Below are 17,895 nucleotides of genomic sequence, written 5' to 3'. Positions count from 1 at the left end.
ACATCATTAAATATTGACATCAGGGTGCTTAGGCAGACAGGGAACAAACAGTTTATCTTGGAAATTTGCTTCGTTTTATTTATTCATTTGATTTTAGATGGTATCCACCAATTCACCAAGTATATTTCGTTTACAGAACTACATGAGATGTACTTTTAAAACGTATAAGTTACATAAATACATATACATGGTTACATATTCAGACATAAACATTCGAAAGAAAAATGAAGTCAAATATTGATATCCGAGACTATTAGGTACACGCATGTGGTGTGATATTTCAGGTATAAACATTCGAGAGAATGAAATTAAATACTGTAATGCGAGTCTTTTAAGTACATTCCTATGATGTGGTATAATATTAAATCATTCGCACTTATGACGACAGTTACAGATGCTGACAAAGGAATCTTCAGCTGGTTCAACTTGTGGTATAATTTTGTTTGCTGTGTTCGGTATTTAGTGGCTGTTGTGATTTAAAATGCCTCCTTCTATAACCCCGCTTCTACAGGGGAGTTTCATTCCCTGGAATGTACCTTGAGTAATTCTTTCTTTATCATATCCGTTGGATAGCTCGTTTCCAGTGATGCCTGCATGCCCTTTTATCCACAAGAATGTTACGTCACTCCCAAATTTACTTGCCTTATGTATCAAACATCTTACATGGAGGACCTGTACGCCCGCATGATCCCACTCTACAAGTCGACGTCGGAGAGAACCTCTTGCTGCATCAATAACTTCCACACCATCCGCGTGCTGCTTCTTGCAGAGTGTATCCTCCATTGGACCAAACACATTGAAGTCGAAAGGTACGAGATCCAGGCTGTAGGGTGAATGAGGCAGAACTGTCCAGTGAAGTTTTGTGAACACCTATAGGGTACGCAGACCTGTCTGAGGTCCTGCATTGAAACGGAGAAGGAAAAGTTCGTTTGTATGTTGACGACGACGAACACGATGAAGTCGTGTCTTCAATTTAATTGTTGCGCAATACAATTCAGAGTTTATTGCTGCACAATGAGGGAGAACATCAAAGAGAATAACCTCTTCAGAGTCGCAAAGACGGTCGCCGTAATTTCAACGGCTGAGGGCAAAGCTTTGAACATTTTCTTCCGAGGGGTACACACACACACACACACACACACACACACATATATATATATATATATATATATATATATATATATATATATATATATGCTGCAAACGCTAGCGCCATCACAAACGAAGATGACCGATGTCGGAAGTTATCGATACTGAAATCAGTAATCAACAGGTAAGGTAGAAGCATTAACTTTGTCCCTCGGTTTTTTGAAAGCAGAGAGAGCGAAATTCCATGCGGAATTTAAACAATAGCCACCGTCTCTATTCACAAGGGTCCTTGCTGATTTAGTTTCAACAGCTTCCTTAATAACACTGTCCCAGTAGCTGCAAGGACATGTCAGACTCCCCGCGATGTTGTACTCCATAGTACGACCGCTGCCTAGATAGTGTTCTGCAATGGCGGATTTGATCGGCTGTTGTAATCTTGTGTGCCACTATTACTCAGTACATCGGTCCTCCACAGGCTTGGCCGGTGTACTGAGCTTAAGTGACACACACGGTTACAACAAGTGAGAAAATTTGGTTCGATTCCCGGCGGGGTCAGGGATTTTCTCTGCCTCGTGATGACTGGGTGTTGTGTGATGTCCTTAGGTTAGTTAGGTTTAAGTAGTTCTAAGTTCTACGGAACTGATGACCATAGATGTTAAGTCCCATAGTGCTCAGAGCCATTTGAACCATTTTTTGAGCAAATTTCTTCAACCGACATTGACATTAAAAAACATGTGTTGCGTTATTTACTGAACGCTCCTCTCATCTTGTATGTTATAGGGGGTGTTTGCATTCTGACGTGATGTTTCTATCCTCTGTCGAGTAGTTTTAAGGTTTGTTACGATAAAGGTCGTTTCAAATGCGTTCCTTATTCCATAGGTAAACACTTAGCGAACTGTTAAAAATTCAGCAATATAAATAAAAAGAACAGTCAAATAAAATCTGTACAAATGGAAAAAAAAGCAAGAAACTGTTTATCATTTCAATAGTAACCGCCATAACTGTTTGTCATTGCGTATGGAACTATGATGGCACCAAGGCATGCACCTTTGCGTCCAAAGCAAATCGACGGCTAGAAATATCCTTTCTCGCGTCTCCAAAAATGCGGAAATAGCTTAGAGAGAGATCGGTACTGTATGGAGGATCTGTAAGGCTTGGCGAGATGTGAACCCGCCATTCCCTTCTTGAGATAACTGTTCTCTGCGGGCAAAACAGTGATGTTGATGTTGTTGTTGTGGTCTTCAGTCCAGAGACTGGTTTGATGCAGCTCTCCATACTACTCTATCCTGTGCAAGCTTCTTCATCTCCCAGTACCTACTGCAGCCTACATCCTTCTGAATCTGCTTAGTGTATTCATCTCTCGGTCTCCCTCTACGATTTTTACCCTCCACGCTGCCCTCCAATACTAAATTGGTGATCCCTCGATGTCTCCGAACATGTCCTACCAACCGATCCCTTCTTCTAGTCAAGTGGTGCCACAAGCTCCTCTTCTCCCCAATTCTATTCAATACCTCCTCATTAGTTATGTGATCTACCCATCTAATCTTCAGCATTCTTCTGTAGCACCACATTTCGAAAGCTTCTATTCTCTTCTTGTCTAAGCTATTTATCGTCCACGTTTCACTTCCATACATGGCTACACTCCAAACAAATACTTTCAGAAACGACTTCCTGACATTTAAATCTATACTCGACGTTAGCAAATTTTTCTTCTTCAGAAACGCTTTCCTTGCCATTGCCAGTCTACATTTTATATCCTCTCTACTTCGACCATCATCATTTACTATGCTCCCCAAATAGCAAAACTCCCTTACTACTTTAAGTGTCTCATTTCCGAATCTAATTCCCTCAGCGTCACCAGACTTAATTCGACTACATTCCATTATCCTCGTTTTGCTTTTGTTGATGTTCATCTTATATCCTCCTTTCAAGACAATGTCCATTCCGTTCAACTGCTCTTCCAGGTCCTTTGCTGTCTCTGACAGATTACAATGTCGTCAGTGAACCACAAAGTTTTTATTTCTTCTCCATGGATTTGAATACCTACTCCGAATTTTTCTTTTGTTTCCTTTACTGCTTGCTCAATATACAGATTGAATAACATCGGGGAGAGGCTACAACCCTGTCTCACTCCCTTCCCAACCACTGCTTCCCTTTCATGTCCCTCGACTCTTATAACTGCCATCTGCTTTCTGTACAAATTGTAAATAGTCTTTCGCTCTCTGTATTTTACCCCTGCCACCTTCAGAATTTGAAAGAGAGTATTCCAATCAACATTGTCAAAAGATTTCTCTAAGTCTACAAATGCTAGAAACGTAGGTTTGCCTTTCCTTAATCTTTCTTATATGATAAGTCGTAAGGTCAGTATTGCCTCACGTGTTCCAACATTTCTACGGAATCCAAACTGATCTTCCCCGAGGTCAGCTTCTATCAGTTTTTCCATTCGTCTGTAAAGAATTCGCGTTAGTATTTTGCAGCTGTGACTTATTAAACTGATAGTTCGGTAATTTTCACATCTGTCAATACCTGCTTTCTTTGGGATTGGGATATTATATTCTTCTTGAAGTCTGAGGGTATTTCGCCTGTCTCATATACCTTGGTCACCAGATGGTAGAGTTTTGTCAGGACTGGCTCTCCAATGGCTGTCAGTAGTTCTAATGGAATGGTGTCTACTCTGTTTCGACTCAGGTCTTTCAGTGTTCTGTCAAACTCTTCACGCAATGTCATATCTCCAATTTCATCTCCATCTACAGCCTTTTCTGTTTCCATAATATTGTCCTCAAGTACATCACTCTTGTATTGACACTCTATATACTCCTTCCACCTTTCTTCTTTCCCTTCTTTGCTTAGAACTGGGTTTCCATCAAAGCTCTTGATATTCATGCAACTGGTTCTCCTTTCTCCAAAGGTCTCTTTAATTTTCCTGTAGGCAGTATCTATCTTACCCCTAGTGAGATAAACCTCTACACCCTTACATTTGCCATCCAGCCATTCCTGCTTAGCCATTTTGCACTTCCTATCGATTTCATTTTTTTGACGTTTGTATTCCTTTTTGCCCACTTCATTTACTGCATTTTTATATTTTCTCCTTTCATCGATTAAATTCAATATTTCTTCTGTTAGGCAAGGATTTCTACTAGTCCTCATCTTTTTACATACTTGATCCTCTGCTGCCTTCACTACTTCATCCCTCAAAGCTACTCATTCTTCTTCTACTGTATTTCTTTCCCCCATTCCTGTCAGTTGTTCTCTTATGCTCTCCCTGAAACTCTGTACAACCTATGGTTCTTTCAGTTTATCCAGGTCCCATCTCCTTAAAGTCCCATCTTTTTGCAGTTTCTTCAGTTTTAATCTACAGTTCATAACCAATAGATTGTGGTCAGAGTCCACATCTGCCCCTGGAAATGTCTTACAATTTAAAACGTGGTTCCTAAATCTCTATCTTACCATTATATAATCTATCTGATACCTACTAGTATCTCCAGGGTTCTTCCATGTATACAGCCTTTTTTCATGATTCTTAAACCAAGTGTTAGCTATGATTAAGTTATGCTCTGCGCAAAATTCTACCAGGCGGCTTCCTCTTTCATTTCTTAGCCCCAAGCCATATTCACCTACTATGTTTCCTTCTCTTCCTTTTCCTACTCTCGAATTCCAGTCACCCATGACTATGAAATTTTCGTCTCCCTTCACTACCTGAATAATTTCTTTTATCTCATCATACATTTCATCAATTTCTTCGTCATCTGCAGAGCTAGTTGGCATATAAACTTGCACTACTGTGGTAGGCATGGGCTTCGTGTCTATCTTGGGCACGATAATGCGTTCACTATGCTGTTTGTAGTAGCTTACCCGCACTCCTATTTTTTTTATTCATTATTAAACCTACTCCTGCATTACCCCTATTTGATTTCGTATTTGTAACCCTGTATTCACTTGTCCAAAAGTCTTGTTCCTCCTGCCACCGAACTTCACCAATTCCCACTATATCTAACTTTAACCTATCCATCTCCCTTTTTAAATTTTCTAACCTACCTACCCGATTAGGGGATCTGACATTCACACTCCGATCCGTAGAACGCCAGTTTTCTTTCTCCTGATAACATCGTCCTCTTGAGTAGTCCCCGCCCGGAGATCCGAATGGGGGACTATTTTACCTCCGGAATATTTTACCCAGTAGGACTCCATCATCATTTAATCATACAGGATAGCTGCATGTCCTCGAGAAAAATTACGGCTGTAGTTTCCCCTTGCTTTCAGCTGTCCGCAGTACCAGAATAGCAAGGCCATTTTGGTTAGTGTTACAAGGCCAGATCAGGCAATCATCCAGACTGTTGCCCCTGCAACTACTGAAAAGGCTGCTGCTCCTCTTCAGGAACCACACGTTTGTGATACTAACGAAATTTCTGTGTCGATTATTCTAACAATCACAGCCCGAAGGCATTAACGTTCAAATGATCGATTTGTATTTCATCACAACGCACATTTGATCGTAGTAGTGTAGATACTCCACTTCTGGCATCTTCTCGATCATAATGTTGAGGCGCATATAGATTACGTAAGGATTATGCAAGGACAGACATTACACTATGGTGGCAACAATGATGGAACATCTCGTGGCATAGTGTCGGACCTCCTCTTGCACGATGTAGCGCAGCAACTCGACGTGGCATGAAATCATAATGTCGTTGGAAGTCCCGCGCAGAAGAAATGAGCCAAGCTGCCTCTATTGCCATTCATAATTGCGAAAGTGTTGCCAGTGCAGGATTTTGTGCACGAACTGTCCTGTCGACTAAATCCTTTAAATTTTCGATGGGCTTCATGTTGGACAATCTGGGTGGTCAATTCATTCGCTTGAATTATCCAGAATGTTCCTCAAATCAATCTCGAACAATCGTGGCTCGGTGACATGTCTCCAAGTAGCCGAACGTAACCGTTCCCAGTCAATGATCTGTTCAGTTGGACTACAGGACCCACTCATTCCATGTAAACACAGCCCACACCATTATGGAGCCACCACCAGCTTGCACAGTGCCTTGTCCACAACTAGGGTCTATTGCTTTGTGGGTTCGCGCTTCACTCGAAAACAATCATCAGCTATTACCAAAAAATGGTTCAAATGGCTCTGAGCACTATGCGACTTAACTTCTGAGGTCATCAGTCGCCTAGAACTTAGAACTAATTAAACCTAACTAACCTATGGACATCACACACATCCATGCCCGAGGCAAGATTCGAACCTGCGACCGTAGCGGTCACGCGGTTCCAGACTGAAGCGCCTTTAACCGCACGGCCACACCGGCCGGCAGCTATTGCCAACCGAAATCTTGATTCATCTGACCAGGCCACGGTTTTCCAGTCGTCTAGGGTCCAATCGACATAGCCGCGAGCACAGGATACGCGCTGCAAGCGATGTCATGTTGGTAGCGAATGGATTCGCGTCGGTCGTCTGTTGCCACAGCCCATTAACGCCAGATTCCGCCGCACTGTCCTAACGGATACATTTGCCGTACGTCCCACATTGATTTCTGCATTTCACGCAGTGTTGCTTGTCTATTAGCACTGACAACTTTATGCAAACGCCACTGCATTCGGCTACTGTGTTCTCCGTCTTGAAAGGTAATACCTAAAACTTAATAATCTCGGTGCCACTGTGGATCTCGGGATACCGGATTCCGTAACGATATCCTATGCCTCTGTCTCCAACTACCATTCACATTGTGCTGCCAGAATCACGTCGGAAACTTTTTCACTTGAATCACCTGGATATAAATGAAAGCTCCGGCAGTGCACTGGCTTTTATACCTTATGCACGAGATACTAGCATCTGTATATGCATATCGCAATCTCGTGAGTTTGCCACCTATGTATGTGTCGTATACAGGGTGAACGTTAATGAAACCGACAAACTGTGGGGACAGTTTCCTGCCGCAAATGGACTGTGTGTGTGCGACGACAACAAATCTTACCGGGACACAGTGCAGAGCTGCATCGAATCCACGTCACAACAAATGTTCAAAGTGGACTCCATAGGACTGCATATCCGAAAATGCTTCGTTGCCACGGTAGATGGCGCTGTCGAATGACGATTCCTGTGACTACACGTCGTATGTTCCTTGTGTGTTGCGGGCTGTGTGATTGACACAGTGTTCTGTAAGCAGCAGAATGGTGCGGTATTCACGTCGGGAACAAGCCGAGATGGTGTTTGTGTACGACCAAGCAGATGGGAGCGGCCGAGAGGCAGCACGGCTATACAGAGACACCAACCACATGACACAACATTTAAAGCCCTTTTTGGGCGTTTGTGTGATCATGGGTTCGTTCAGACAGATGAACCTGCAGGAAGGCGACGGACTGTGCATCGCCCGGTTTCGAAAACCGGTTTGTAGCGGATATTTAGACGAACCCTAGTAAAAGCTCCATGCAAGTGGCACGCCAACATGCTGTAAGCCGAAGTACGGTTGTTCTTCCTGCATAACATCTGTTGCTGTGCTGTTACCTCCTATCCCATGGAGTCCATACTGAACCGCTGTTGTGACGTGAATGTGAAGCAGCTCTGTACTGTGTTCTGAGATGATGTGTTGTCAAATCACACAAACTGTCCATTTCCGGATACATATTCATAGGACCATTTTCCCCCATTTCCAGTCAGGATTCTGTTCCTGCAGTTCATCGGTTTCATTAATGTTCATCCAGCATATTTCTAAATTAGCTGAGTACCCTGTATTGCGCGACTAGGTGCTTGTTCCAATCTTCTATTAGTCAGTTTCCTCCTTCCTCCTTTTCCTCTCTCTGTCCATCTCCTATACTCCATCTCTCCGTCCTTTACCCTCCTCCCACTCTGTGTCGATCTCCTCCTTCGTCCTCTCTCCATTTCCTCTCGCCCTCTCACTGTTCATCTCCTCTTCTCTCCTCACTAACGCCTCCTCCCCTTCTCTCTTTCGATCATCTACTCCCCTGTCCTCCTCCCCCCTCTCACTGGTTATCTCCTCTTCTTTCTTCTCTCGCTATGTTTCCTCTTCTTTCATTTATCTGTCCTCCTCTTCCCCCTCTCTGCCCATTTATATCTTCCTCTCTAGCTGCCTATCTCCTCTTACCCCTCTTTATCTGTCCATATCCTCCTCCCGTCCTGCTCCCATCCCATCACTTGGCTGGTGCTTCTCACCACAGAGGCAGCATCCAAAGAATCCGTTTTGGTCTGGATGACAGTACGCAAGAGAATGACTCAGTGGCAACAGATTCGAAACTTGTGCTGCAAAAGCAGCGCCAAATCAGAAATGGAAGAGAGGCTTCTGAAGAGAAAACGAAGTCAAATGCTCATGAGAATAGGTTTTATACTGGAATCAAATCCAGTAAAGACTAGAATGGGAATCAGAACAACAATAAGTAAAGTGATCACAGGATCGGATCGACACTAAGAACAAGTGAGGCCTACCAAATCACAACATGAAGTCTCTCAAGAGATAAAATGTCACTTATCAGTGTCTCCATGGGAAACGTCTATCGAATGTAACCACCGAATATTTTCACTCTGCCGAAAATGGTCTTTTTCAACTCTCCGGTTTGTGTCCAGGTCTTCTGTCCCTTGCGCTTCCAGAGCTCTGAAAGTTTCCTCATCACATCGGCTAATGATATATCAGTGCCAGCCAGCAGATGGTTACCCCGGAACCGCTATCCTCCCCTTGATTCCTCGTAAAAGGGTGCTAGCTTTCCGCTGAGATATCCTAAGGGTCCCTAAAAGCTATTATGTTTGATCACTAACGTAATGTGTCCAACAAGTATTCCCAGAGTTTTGCCCTACTGGTTGACGAATTGCGGCATATTGAAAAGAACATTACTTTCTCGAGAAGTCTGTAGGAGTCTTCAGAATGGTCATCCGCATGCATTAATCTCAGCCACCCCCGGCCCCCTCTCCGTTATTTTTCTGAAGGAGGCATCGATTTAGTGGAAGAATGTAATTTCCTAGTGGAAAAAAAATGTTCAAATGTGTGTGAAATCTTATGGGACTTAACTGCTAAGGTCATCAGTCCCTAAGCTTACGCACTACTTAACCTAAATTATCCTAAGGACAAACACACACACCCATGCCCGAGGGAGGACTCGAACCTCCGCCGGGACCAAGTGGAAAACGGCAGCTGACGATGAGTCCCCTTTGCTAATCACAATCTTTTCGCAGTAAGGTCCATCCACTGGGAAACAGTGCTCATCTCCACAGATCCACTTTGTCCATTGCACATGTTTCGAGGAAGGATTTCCACAGAGCACAAATAAGCACTTAATGGATCGTCTTGTCTATAAGTCACACACGGTCTGTTTGTACATTCACTTTAATAACGTTGTAAATAAAACAGAAAGACGAAGTTAGTAGGAAGCCGATGTATGTTCTGGAACATTGTCACCATTGTCTTTCAGGTTGTCTGCATGCAGGGACAGGAGCTTTCCTACCTGCCAGGGACGGTCTTGGCTGCAGATTTCTAGATCTGCGTTATCGTGTGGAGATTTGTGGGACTTCCCTTGATAGGTCTCGCGATCACAACACAAAGGAAGTAGCTACTCGGGTAGCAGAGTACTAGTGGAGTGAACAGCACGTTTTTTAAGCTAGGGATTACCTCGAGGTGCTCTGATGAACACTTGGCAGTCGATGTGCAGGAGAGAAAGTCAAACGACGTTCTGAATAAAGACACTTCGACTGTTACAATTTTATCAGTAAACTGTCGAAACATTTGTAATAAAGTTCCAGAATTTACTGCCCGCAGGAAATTCCTCGTGCTGAAATTATTCTTGGGACCGAGAGCTGGCTGAATCCTGGAGTGGAAAGATCTGAAATATTTAACGAGTCGTGGAACGTACATGGGAAAGAAAGATTAGAGGCCATAGTAGGGGAAGTGCTCATTGCTATTGAAAGAATATTGTCTCTATTGAGGTCGAAGTAGAGTGTGATAGTAAAGTCATCTGGTCGAGTATAACAGGTATAGGTGAAACCAAGTAATTGGTGGACCTTTTTACCGGCCACCCGATTCTGCGGTGGCAGTTCTAGAGTCATTCAAAGAAAGTCTACAGTCAATAGCTCGTAAATATCCAAACCATGCAATACTAGTTGGAGGCAAATTTAACCTCCAGAGGCAGACTGGGAGTCTACGGATTCGTTGTTGGGGAGGGGGGGGGCAGGGGAGGGGAGTACAGACAGACAGTCGTGTGAAATACTTTTGAATACGTTTTCTGAAAGTTGTCTTGAGCAGCTACCTCGGCAGCCCACAAACAATGGAAATGTCTTAGCCCTTGTAGCTACAAACAAGTGGGGCCTTATCCACAATGTCAGTATAGAAACGGGGATTAGCGACCATGACGTCATTACAGAAACTATGATTACGAATGTTAATAAATCTGTAACCAAGGCTAGGAGAGTGTTTCTACTAGATAGAGCAGATAGCAGTGACTTAGACAGTTAATTGCTATCAGTTTCAGTAAGATCAATGTAGAGGAATTATAGACAAAGTATAAGCGTATTGTAAACCGTGATCTAAAGATTTACATACATAGTAAATGGATGAAGGATGGAAATGACCAATCACGGTTTAATAACGGAATTCGGCGCATGCTGAGGAAGCAGATATAGCACTCTCGTTTCAAAAGGGAACGCATAAATAACAACAGACGAAGTTTATTAGAAATTCGTGCATCTAGGAAAAAAATCTATGCGCTAAGCATACAACAATTAACACCGTCACACCTTAGCAAAAGATCTGGCAGAGAATCCGAGAAAATTCTGGTCATATGTGAAATACCTATGCGGGTCTAAAGGTTCCATTCAGTCCTGCGTTGATCAGTCTGTTGTGGCAGTTGAAGATGGCAAAACGAAAGCCGAAGTTTTTATTTTCAAGTTCAAGAAATAGTTCATACAGGAGAATTGTACCAACATAGTGTCATTTGATCATCGGACAGACTCCTGTATGGACAGAATAGTAATAAGCATGCCAGGCGTAGAGGAACGACTGAAAGACCTGAAAGCAAATAAATCACCAGGTCTGGGTGGAATCTCAGTTAGATTTTACAAAAAGTACATCTTTGGCTCCTTACCTAGCTTGCATTTATCGTGAATCTCTCGCCCAGTACAAAGTCCCAAGTGACTGGAAGAAAACAGAGGTAACTCCAGTATATAAGAAATGTAAAAGAACAGACTAATATCCACAACTTCTGTTTGCTGTACAATCCTTGAACATATTCTCAGTTCGAATATAATAAACTTTCTTGAGACTGAGTAACTTAATCAGCATGGTTTTAGAAAGCATCGCTCGTGCGAAACTCAGCTTGCCATTTTCTCACATGATACACTGATAACTATGGGTGAAGGGAAACAGACAAATTCCATATTTCTAGATTTCCAGAAAGAATTTGACACAGTGCCCCATTGCAGGCTGTTAACGAAGAAACGAAAATACTGAATAAGTTCACAGATATGTGAGTGGCTTGAATATTTCTTAAATAATAGAAAGCAATGTGTTGTCCTTGACAGCGAGTATTCATCAGAGACAACGATATCGTCAGGAGTGATCCATGGAAGTTCGATAGGTCCGCTGTTGTTCTCTATACACATATAAATTATTTGGTGGCCTGGGTGGGTAGCAATTTGTGGTTATTTTCTAATGATGCGGTGATGTACGGTAGGTTATCGAATTTGAGTGACTGTAGGAAGATAGAAGACGACTTAGAAAAAAGTTCTGATTTATGTGATGAGTGGCAGCTATCCCTAAATGCGGAAAAATGCAAGTTAATGGGGATGGGTAGGAAGATCAAACCCGCAGTGTTCGGATACAGTATTACTAGTGTCCAGTTTGAAACACTTAAGTCATTCAAATATCTGTATGTAACGTTGCAAAGCGATATGAGGTTGAACGGGTACGTGAAAAATGTGGTAGAGAAGGTGAATGGACGACATCGGTTTATTGGAATAATTTTAGGAAAGAGTGGATCACCTGTAAAGAAGACGGCATATTGGACGCTAGTGCTACCCGTTCTTGAGTGCTGTGCGAGTGTTTGGGATCCTTACCAGGTCGGACTGAAGGAGGACATCAAAGCAGTTCACAGGTCGGCTGCTAGATTTGTTACCAGTAGGTTGGAACAACACATAAGTGTTACGGAGATACTTCAGGAACTCAAATGGGAATACCTGGAGGGAAGCTGACGTTCTTTTCGATAAATAATATTGAGAAAATTTGGAGAACCGACATTTGAAGGTGAGTGTCGAACCATTCTACTGCTGCTACCATACTGTCGCGGCACCACCGTTTAGGATAGGAACAGTTAGTTCTGTGCAATATTCTGAGCACGAGTTACAGCCAGGTGCGGGTAGGATTGCAGTGATTTACGCTTACCAACAGTTGTGAAGTAGAATAGAGGCCACAGGGCCGTCAAATTGCTGAAAGAGTATACGTAGCAGTTTTGCATGTCGCAGTTAACAGGCAGAAGGGACACACTGGCCAACCTAGCGTGTTATGAATACATGTCGCGAAGCAGCACGTATGGCAAAACAGAGGCGCACAGCCACTCAAGTGCGGCAGCTCTCCTGGACGACAAGGCGTGTCACACCACCAGCTACATGCAACAGCAGATGGGAGCCAGCATTCCAGTCCATGGCAGGTCGCTGGTTCGACCCTCTGAGGCTGACGCGGGGTCTGTAGCTAGCCAGCAGCGGGGCCCTCCATGGCTCGCTACCACAGGGATTCATGCTGGGTTCCAACACACGCCGAATGCATTCCGAGGCGGGGGCTGCAGATTCGGACTCCGGATCGTGGGCGCTTGTTGTCGCCGTGATCTCAGCCATGCTGGGAGAAGCACGCAGCTGGCCGCCTGCGGCTGACACTGAGCGGCGCTGAGTCAGCAGGGACGCAGACCACTGAGTCGACTGCGGGCATCCTGACGACGACGCAACGCCGCTGGCGTAAAGGCTGACACACAGCAGTGTGTGCACAGATCGCTGAGGCAGCCGTTCCGCGCCAAGCCGTTTCAAAGACAGCGAAGTGGTGTCCTCAGCATTGTGGGACCCAGTGACACAGATCGAGAGGAACGGTGACACTGTAATTGGAAACAATAAATCACTTGGAAAGCTCCCATGAGTCTTAATATGGTGCCTTCTACCTCTTCAGGCTACATTTCGTGTTACTGTTTCATTTGGTGGCAGAAGTGCCACTGCATTTGGTGTCAGAATAGCGGACTTCGTTTGTTCAGAATGACGTTCGAGCCCACCACCCACATCACAAGATGTGGTGAGTTTTGACCAGTTTTCTTTTGAGTATTGGACGATTTCTTGCCTTTTTGTGTTTTTGAGTATGGCTCATGGCAGGCCATTTTAGACGTTTTGCTTAGGCATATTATTTCTTTTTGTCAGAATAAGTGTTACGGTATTTGAGGCAGCAAGATTTATTATATTTTCACGGCATTTAAATACGTTTTTATTGGTTTGAATATGATGTTACCAAGTATGATGATACTTAGGTGAAGCAAACAGAAGGAGAACAAAAGATGTCTACAGTAAGCTGAGTCTAAAGGATATAAGCTACATTAGGTATTTACAGATGAAGAGGCTCACACAGGATAGAGTGGCATAGAGTGGTGCGTCAAACCAGTCTTCAGACTGAAGAACTCTGCAACAGCATCAACAACAAAGATACAGCTGTTAGAATGCAACTGAAATAAGTGTTCACAGAACCTGTTAAGCAGAGTCGCATAATTAAGTTCAAAGTTGGTTTCGACAAATTCCGTTTTCGACTTCAGAGCAATTTCGAAATTTTTCGTAACACCACGCATAGTTCTTTATAGATGGGAAAACAGAACGAAGTGTACGACTTTTGTGTTTACCTTTTATTTGCAGACTTTTCCCTTGAACCAACTCCACAGCAAAAAATTTCAAAGGGTAAAATATGGAACCTTGGTGGTTACGAGACGTCACCATTTTTGCCGATCCGTCTTTCGGGAATTCTTTGGTTTACATGAAGTGACACTAGACGACAAGAACGTGCTGCATCGTGTGCCTTATAGCTAACGAGACCTCTTCCAGTAACGGTTTAGCGGGGCCCTCCAAGGCAGTGTGATTACCCAAAAGGCACAGTCAAGCACCTCATGCACCACGCTATACATTTACAGGGAAAGTTTCATTAAAATGCACTATGTGATAAAAAGAATCCGGACACCTGGCTGAAAACGACTTACAAGCTCCTGGCGACCTTCATCGGTAATGCTGGAATTCAATATGCTGTTGGCTCACCCTTAGCCTTCATGACAACTTCCACTCTCTCAGGCACACGTTCAACCAGGTGCTGGAAGGTTTCTTGGGGAATGGCAGCCCATTCTTCACGGAGTGCTGCACTGAGGAGAGGTATTGATGTCGGTCGGTGAGGCCTGGTACGAAGTCGACGATCCAAAATATCCCAAAGGTATTCTATAGGATTCAGGTCAGGACTCTGTGCAGGCCAGTCCATTACAGTGATGTTATTGTCGTGTAACCACTCCGCAACAGGCCGTGCATTATCAACAGGTGCTCGATCGTGTTGAAAGATGCAATCGCCACCCCGAATTGCTCTTCAACATTGGGAAGCACGTAGGTGCTTAAAACATCAATGTAGGCCTGTCCCGTGATGGTGCCACGCAAAACAACAAGGGGTGCAAGCCCCCTCAATGAAAAAACATGACAACATCATAAAACCCCCGCCTCCGAATTTTGGCACTAAATACGCATTCGCCATTCCCACACCCTGTCATCGGACCGCCACATTGTGTACCGTGATTCGTCACTCCACACAACGTTCTTCCACTGTTTACGCTCCTTACAGCAAGCGAGGCGTTGTTTGGCATTTACCGGCGTGATGTGTGGCTTCTGAGCAGCCTCTCAACCACAAAATCCAAGTTTTCTCACCTTCCGCCTATCTGCCAAAGTACCTGTAGTGGATCCTGATGCAGTCTGGAATTGCTGTGTGCTGGTATGGATAGATGTCTGCCTATTACACACTGCGACCCTTTTCAACAGCTGAGGTCAAAATGTACACGTTTGTGCTATACATGTCCCTCCACGTTTCCACTTCACTATCACATCGGAGACAGTGGACATAGGGATGTTTAGGAGTGTGGAAATCTCGCGTACGTATGTATGACACAAGTGACACCGAATCACCTGACCACGTTCGAAGTCCGTGAGTTCCGCGGAGCGTCCCATTCTGCTCTCTCACTATGTCTAATGACTACTGAGGTCGCTGATATGGAGTACCTGGCAATAAGTGGCAGCACAATGCACCTCATATGGGAAACGTATGTTTTTGTGGGTGTCCTGCTACTTTTGACCACGTAGTGTATGCCTCCACCAAGACTGTTAACTTCCGACAGACCACTGACCTGAGTTACCATTGTTATTTATACGTTACGAGTGAATATTGCTTCATTAGTAAGCAGCATTAATGTCATTACTCCATAATTTGCAATCACTCGAAAGCAAGTATCTAATCATGTACCTCCATCGCGTTCCAGTATGAGTACAGTCCGCTAAAACTTATAAGCACGGAGGCTGTGTACACGGAATTTTCGCTATACTCTTGCATGTGGGTCACCGGTACATGCTGAACGACCTTTTTTTCTTTTGTTTTGGGCAGCAGTCATCTGACTCGTTTGAGGGGGCCATCAGAAATGCCTTTCCTGTGTCTATCTCTTCACGTCCGAGTATCAGAATACCACTGCAACTTTCATCCTCAATTATTTGCTGTATGTATTCCAGTCTCTGTCTTCCTCAACAGCTTTTACCCTCCATAGCTGCGTCTAATACCATGGAAGTCGTTCCATGAGTTCTTAACACATGTCTTTAACCTGCCCCGTCTTCTTGCCAGTGTTTCCACACAGTCCTTTCCTCGGCGATTCTGCGGAGAACCTCGTCAGTCCTTACCTTACCTTTCCACCCAATATTCATCAATCTTTAGCAGTACCACATTTCAAACGCTTCGAATCTCTATAGTTCCGGTTTTCCCAGAGTTTGTGTTTCATTGCCATATAATGCTGTGCTCCAAACGTACATTCTTAGAATTTTTTTCCTCAAATTAAGGGGTATATTTGATACTAGTAGACTTGTCTTTGTCAAGAATGCTCTTTTTGCCAGTGCCAGTCTGCTTTTGATGTCCTCCTGGCTCCGTAGGTCGTGGGTTACTTTGCTGCCTAGATATCACAGCTTCTTAACTTCATCTACTTTGTCATCACCAATCCAGAGGTTAAGTTTTTCGCTGTTCTCATTACCTTCGTCTTTCTTCTATTTACTCTCAGACCATATTCTAGATATCAGAGCTTCTTAACTCCATCTACTTTGTCATCACCAATCCAGATGCGAAGTTTTTCGCTGTTCTCATTACTTTCTTCTTTCTTCGATTTACTCTCAGTCCATATTCTGTGCTGAATAGACGATTTATTTCATTCAGGAGAATCTGTAACTCTTCTTCACTTTCGCTGAAGGTAACGATGTTATCTGCGAATCTTATCAACCATATTCTTTCACCTTGAATTTTGATTCCACACCTGAACCTTTCTGTATTTCCGTCATTGCTTTTTCGATGTATAGACCGAACAAGAGGGACAACAGACTAATCAGTGTCATACACCCTTTTTAATCCTATCTCTTCGTTCTTGGTCTTCCAATTTTATTGTTCCAGCTTGGCTCTTGTACATATTGTATAGTACATGTCTCTCGCTATCGTTTACCATTATTTTTCTCAGGATTTAAAACATTGTGCACCTTTTCACATTGTCGAACACATTCTCCAAGTCAACAAATCCTATCAACATGTCTTTATTTTATTTTAGTCATGCTTCTATTGTCAACTACAGAAATGCCTTTCTGTGCCTTTAACTTCCCTGAAATTACACATGACCGTCATCTAACATATCCTCAATTTTCTTTTCCATTCTTCCACCTATTGTTCTCGTCATGTACTTGAATGCATGAGCTGTTGTTTTGACTGTGTGATAATTCTTGTACTTGTCATCTCTTGCAATCCTCAGAATTATATGGACGAAGTTTTTCCGAATGTCTGATGATACATCGCCAGACCCGTATATTCTACACACCAACATGAAGAATCGTTTGGTGACACTTCGCCCAATCATATTACAAATTCTGATGGAATGTTATCCCTCCCTTCTGCCTGTTTTAAATTCTGATTCTTATGCGGGGTGATCTATTTCTTCTATATAGTCTACCCTTCCTTTATCTGTCACGTCACGAGACAAAGTCTTCCCCTTATAGATGCATTCAGTGTACAGGCCTTCAATGTACTCTTACCACCTACCGACTCTCTCCTCTGCATTTTACAGTGGAATTCCCATTGCACACTCAGTGTTATCATCCTTGTTTTTAATTTTACCGAAGATCGTTTTGAATTTTGTATATTCTCAGTCCGTTTTCTCGACAAATGTTTCTTCTTCGATTTCTTTAGATTTTTCTTGCAGCCATTTCGGATTTGCTTGTTGTTTATTTCATCCCGAAGTGACTTGTATTTTCGTATTACTGAATTTCTCTGAACCTTTTTGCACTTCCTTCTTTCATCGGTCTACTGAAATATTTCTTCCTTTACCCATGGATTCTTCGCAGTTACTTTCTTTGTATCTATGTTATTTTTTCCAACTTCTGTGACTGCCTTTTTAGAGATGTCCTTTCATCTTCAACTACCTACGCTGCTATTAATTATCATAGTATCTACAGAATTGAAGATCTTCAGGAATATCTCTGTATTCCCCTTAGTATTTCTGTACTTCCAACTTCAGCCTACTCTTTATCACTAA

Source organism: Schistocerca piceifrons, chromosome 8, assembly GCF_021461385.2.
Source record: "Schistocerca piceifrons isolate TAMUIC-IGC-003096 chromosome 8, iqSchPice1.1, whole genome shotgun sequence".
Taxonomy (NCBI): Eukaryota; Metazoa; Arthropoda; class Insecta; order Orthoptera; family Acrididae; genus Schistocerca; species Schistocerca piceifrons.
The sequence above is the reverse complement of the archived record's forward strand: the minus strand, read 5'-3'. Positions refer to the sequence as shown.